The sequence below is a fragment of the Lactuca serriola genome, chromosome 9 (genome assembly GCF_051521515.1).
Source record: "Lactuca serriola cultivar US96UC23 chromosome 9, Lser_US96UC23_V15, whole genome shotgun sequence".
In the NCBI taxonomy this organism is placed as follows: domain Eukaryota; kingdom Viridiplantae; phylum Streptophyta; class Magnoliopsida; order Asterales; family Asteraceae; genus Lactuca; species Lactuca serriola.
Genome location: NC_136416.1, coordinates 17,233,521 through 17,239,520, shown reverse-complemented (window position 1 = coordinate 17,239,520; position 6,000 = coordinate 17,233,521).

Here is a 6,000-nt window from a genome sequence, read left to right as displayed (position 1 = left end):
TCTCAGTTACCACCAAACTCCAAGACGCATGCACAAAGCATATCTTCTACTGTTTGGATTGTTCTTTCTGTCTGACCATTTGTTTGGGGATGATAAGTTGTGTTGAGAGCGATTCGAGATCCTAATTCACGTTGCGTACTAGCCCAAAAATGAGAAGTGAAGCGAGTATCACGATCAGAAATAATCTTTAGTGGCACACCATGTCTCGCAATAATTTCATCCAAGTGCACTTTCTCCATTGGGGTCGTTTCACGCATGGCAAGAAAATGTGCGCTCTTAGTCAGTCGGTCGACAATTACCTAAATGTTATCATTCTGTCTGGCAGTCTTCGGCAATTTGGTAATAAAATTCATGGATAATTCTTCCCACTTCCACATAGGAACATTAATACTTTCTGGACTCCCGTATGGCTTTTGGTGTTCCGCTTTGACTTGTAAGCATACTAAACATTCTTGCACGTATCTTCCAATGTCTCTCTTCAGTCCAGGCCACCAATAATCAGCCCGTACATCATAATACATTTTACTTGTACCAGGATGTATTGATAGCTTAGACTTATGAGCTTCATCTAAAATCTTCTGTCTTAATCCACCAATCTTTGGAATCCATAGCCGATTCTTAAATACTTTCAGTCCACGTGGATCATCAAGTAAAATATCAGCATAATGCATCATCCCTTCTTTCTTCACATTTTTTGGCTTTAAGGCCTCTACTTGCCATTTCTTTAGTTCATCAAGAATAGTGAACTTTACGTTAGTGTGGGAAATAACATAACACACACTATTATGATAAACCTTCCTGCTAAGTGCATCAACAACTGCATTGGCCTTTCCAGGATAATACAGGATTTCACAGTCATAGTCTTTGATCAGCTACATGACTCGTTGTTGTCTCATATTCAAAGTTTGCTGACTGAATATATACTTGAGACTTTTATGGTCAATAAACAATTGGTATTTTGAACCAAAAAGATAATGTCTCCAAAGTTTTAGGGCAAATACCACTGTAGCGAGTTCGAGGTCATGGGTGGGATAATTCTTTTCATACTCTTTCAGTTGTCTTGAGGCATAGGCTATTACTCTACCACGCTGCATCAACACGCAACCTAGTCCCAATCTTGAAGCATCGCTATACACGGAAAAATCATTATCACCTTCTTGGAGTGATAAGATCGGAGCATGAGTCAAAAGATCTTTTAGAGTTGAGAAAGCTTTTTCTTGGGCTTCAACCCATTCGAACTTTACTTCCTTTCGTGTAAGATTCGTGAGGGGTACAACTATACGCGAAAAAACTTTAATGAACCTTCGGTAATATCCCGTGAGACCTAAGAAACTGCGAATTTCGGAAGCATTAACGGGCACTTCCCAATTCCGAATGGCTTCAATTTTGATAGGATCTACTGATATACCGTCACCAAAATTCACATTTGGAGAATTTAGCATATAGTTTCTCCTTTCGAAGAAGTTCTAATACTTTACGAATATGAATGGCATGATCGGCTTCAAACTTGGAATAGATTAGAATATCATCAATGAATATGATGACAGATTTATCGAGCATTGAACGACATACCCAATTCATCATATCCATGAATACAGCAGGAGCATTTGTCAAACCGAATGGCGTGACAAGGAATTCATAATGTGCATAACGAGTACAAAAAGCAGTCTTCGGTACATCCTGCTCGTGTACTTTCAACTGATGATAGCCAGATCCCAAATTAATCTTCGAGAAATAGCTAACACCCTGAAGTTGATCAAACAAATCGTCAATGCGAGGTGGTGGGTACTTGTTCGTGATAGTTATTTTACTTAGCTCACGGTAATCAATAGACATTCGCATCAAACTGTCCTTATTCTTGACAAACAATACTGGAGCACCCCAAGGAACGGTACTCGGTCGAATAAAGTCTTTGTCAAGTAATTCCTGCAGTTGGATCATCATTTCCTTCATCTTAGCTGTCGCAAGACGATAAGGAGTCTTTGCAATTAGAGCAGCACCAGGCACAAGATCAATTTGGAATTCTACTTGCCTATCTGGAGGAAGTCTAGGAAAATCATCGGGGAAAACATCAAGATAATCATTAACAACGGGAACATAATTTACAGTTTTCTTCCCTTCTTTTGAGATATCAACTCTATAGGCCAGATAGATAGAACACCCTTTTGATATAAATTTACGTGCTTTGAAGAAAGAGATTATTTTTAAGATTTTTTGTTCACCGTAGACATAAATAGGATTCTCCCTTTCAGTGGGAATACGTACTATCTTTTCATAGCACAAGAGTTCTGCATGGTTTTTTGACAACCAATCCATGTTGAGAATAATATCAAAGTTGGGCAAGGAGATAGGAACCAGGTTAGCAAGAAAATTATAGCCTTCAATTTATATCACACAATCCTTATAGACTTTATCAGAAAGTAAAGATATACTTCCCGTAGTATCTACATGAAATGGTTGCGCGAGTGCATAGTAAGTAATTTGAAAGGAATGCGCAAATTCATGAGACACAAAAGAATCTGAAGCACCATAATCAAATAAGATATGAGCAGGTCTAGAGTTGACTAGAAATGTACCAGTCACAACAGTTAGGTCTTCACGTGCCTCCTCCATGGTAATCTGAAATGTATGGCCTTTAGCTTTTGGCACCTCCTCCTTTTTAGACGGAGTAGTCTTTGGTTGTTGAACAGTAGCTTGACTTTTCGCCGGTTGTTGAACAAAAGCTTGACTTCCCGCCATTTGGATAGTAAGAGTAGAGCTGAAACGCTTCCTGTGGCCAACAACACCACAAGCAAAGCATGTAACATTCTTCATCGGGCAAACGGACTTCATGTGTCCTACTTCTCCACATCCATAACAGACCACTGATCCTTTTTCTAACCTACATTCGCCCAGATGATTCTTTCCACAATTTCGACACGATGGTGATTGGAGAGAAAAAGATTGTGATATACCGCAGCCACGAGGGGGTATTATGAGATTGCACTTGTTTACCAGGATCAGTTCAAATAGATTGAGCTGGTGGAATAGAGGAAACATGAACAGTTCGATCAATACGTGGATGCTTTAGAACAAAAAGAGTGGCACCACATATTTCTAAGTCATGCTCACGCTTTCGAGCATACTCAACAACTTTATCAAATGACAGAACATCCCGATTAACCACGAAACCATGGATTTCATACCGTAGTCCTTCCATGAATAACTGAATTTTATCGTCTTCAATTGGAATATACTTTGCAGCAAACCATGCTTTTCGATTGAATTGAGTTTCATAATCATTAACAGTTATTCCTCCCTGTTTAAGCTCGAGGAATTCTTTCTCCAATCTTATCCTCATGTCTAGAGGACAATACTTTCCTAGCAAACGAGTTTTGAACATTTCCCAAGATAAATTATCCTGGTCGTACCCGTTGAGAGATTCGAATATTGCTTCCCACCAGACCAAGGCTTCTCCAATGAGCATTGCAGAAGCATAATTAGCCTTGTCTTCATTAACCACATGAGAGATACGAAATACTTTTTCTGTGTTCTGGATCCATGTAAAAACAACGATGAGATTAAGAACACCTAAAAACTCTGTAGCACCATTACTCTTGAAAGTTTTGAATGAAGAACGTGTCGCCTCCCCTTTTGAAGATTCTCCTGTGGCTTTCTCTTTACCTTTATCACTATCGTTTTTGTGTTCTTCAAGAGTTTGTTGAATAACACCCGTGAGTTTATCCACATGTCGTTCCTCACGAGGGGATACTGGAGTATTTACTTCATCAGGTTGAGGATTTCCACCCACATCTAATGTATGGCTACATGCATATTCATAAACAATATTTTACATTGATAGTTTAACTACAAAAGACTGGATACAAACCGACTATTAAGATTTTTACAAGATTATAAATATATATATATATATATATATATATATATATATATTACATAACCTCCTAAGGAATTAAACACTAAATACAAAAGCTATAATATTATATATTCTACATCTTCTACCAGTACATGACTATAGTGGATGTTTATCACCTGCAATAGTTTAAACATTGAGAGGGATAAGCGGATGACACTTAGTGAGTTCAATAACAGTTACAATATAACGTTATGCCATATACATATCAATATGACAAAAGAAAAGAGGGACAAAGAACAACAAAGGCATATGTGAATCATGTGACAAGCTTTCCATGTCAACAAATGATTTGATTCAGAGATTTATAATCAATGAGATACAACAATTTCAACTTGATATACATCAATAAGACTTCAGCCCATGTGGCATAGAAAAATATACGATTTCTGAATTATCATTTGGCTAGCAGGCTTTCAGCCTTATCTAGCCTTTTATCAATGCCAAACTGAATGCTTAATCATTCACTTCATGGTCAAATGCTACATACCAGTACCCAAGTGGTGCTTAGTCATTCACTTCGTGGTCAAAGGTATAGCTCATTATCATAATAACACGGGAAAGCACATTGCACATATAACACATAACATACAATTGTCCCTATATTGAACTCACTGTGAAATAAGCGATTGATAAAATTGTAATTTGGGCAACACTTCGTCTCTTAAAATGACTTTCTTTGACGATACCGAGGACTTTTGTTGAAAATCAGGCCTTGTGCGGGCAGAGTTTCAACTTGAAAAGATTTTTTTTGGACGTGGCTGAGTTAGGACACACGTCATCATGCGAAGGTGCTTGGTGGCTAATACGTGTCTTCGTAGTACGTTGGGCGTACTTCTCCAACCAGCCTCGTAATTTGTGCCATAAACTTCAAAATTTCGTAGCTTTCGCATACAAACTCCATTTTTGACGTTCTTTATATCCACGCGTAGGTGAAATTATGCTCTGTAACTTTCGTTTAGACTCCGTCGGCTAATTTTGACTTTATTTTTAATATTATATTTTTAACAGGCCGGGACAGGAAAAGTCTGTTAAAAATTCATAACTTTTTCATCCGACGTCTGTTTTTGTCTGTCTTTATATCGTTGTACAACTATTGACGAGACCTTCGATTCTCGTTTAGGTTGTGTCGGATAAAAATCACTCGATCTTTATTTCGAGTTTTTAGCCGTATAATGTTATACTGAAACTTAGAAAAATCATAATTTCCTCATATGAAGTCAGATTTGGACGTTCTTTTTTATAAAAATTCCCGGTTTAATGAATACTACGACTTTCATTTAGATTACTAAAGCTAAAAAGTAGTTTATCCTAAACTCACTTGTTACGTCATATGGCGTCGAACCGGTTCTGTCGCGAAACTTCAATAAATCATAACTTCTTCGTTATAACTCGGATTTTGATGAAATTTTCGCCTAAATGTTTCTAACGAGATAATCTACAACTTTCAATAAAATCATTTTTAATTATTTCTAACTTTATATTTTCGTTAATTTCAATAGTTGACTTTTTATCGGAATCTCATAAGGCTTCTCATCACTTCCGAATGATTCTAAACATAATTTTACTTCAATCTCATAAAACTATCTAGTTAGAACTCAATGCTCAAAACCATATAATATTTAATAATATTCAGTTTTTAAACTAACAAAACACGATAATTATACATGGTTATTAACGTGTATGTTACAACGAGAGACGTAACAAAAATAAATAGTAGGGACTGTTCGAGTTAACAAAAAATAAATTATAGACCAAACGTACAGATTACCCCAAACCATAGGGACCATTCGTGTAATTTACTCTAAACAAAAAATTGCGAATTTTCAAGATAATAGATTCTATTAATTTTAAAAATTTTATTTTATGGATGATAATTCTCTTAATTCAGACCTTCTAACAAAATATGCTTTTGAATATTTTGAAAAATATCAATATTCTTGAATCATAAAAGAATATATATTCGGATAGAATATATATATATATATATATATATATATATATATATATATATATATATAATACATTATAAAGGAAATCCTATTATTTCTAAAAATAGATACAATATAATAATAATATTTTTTTAA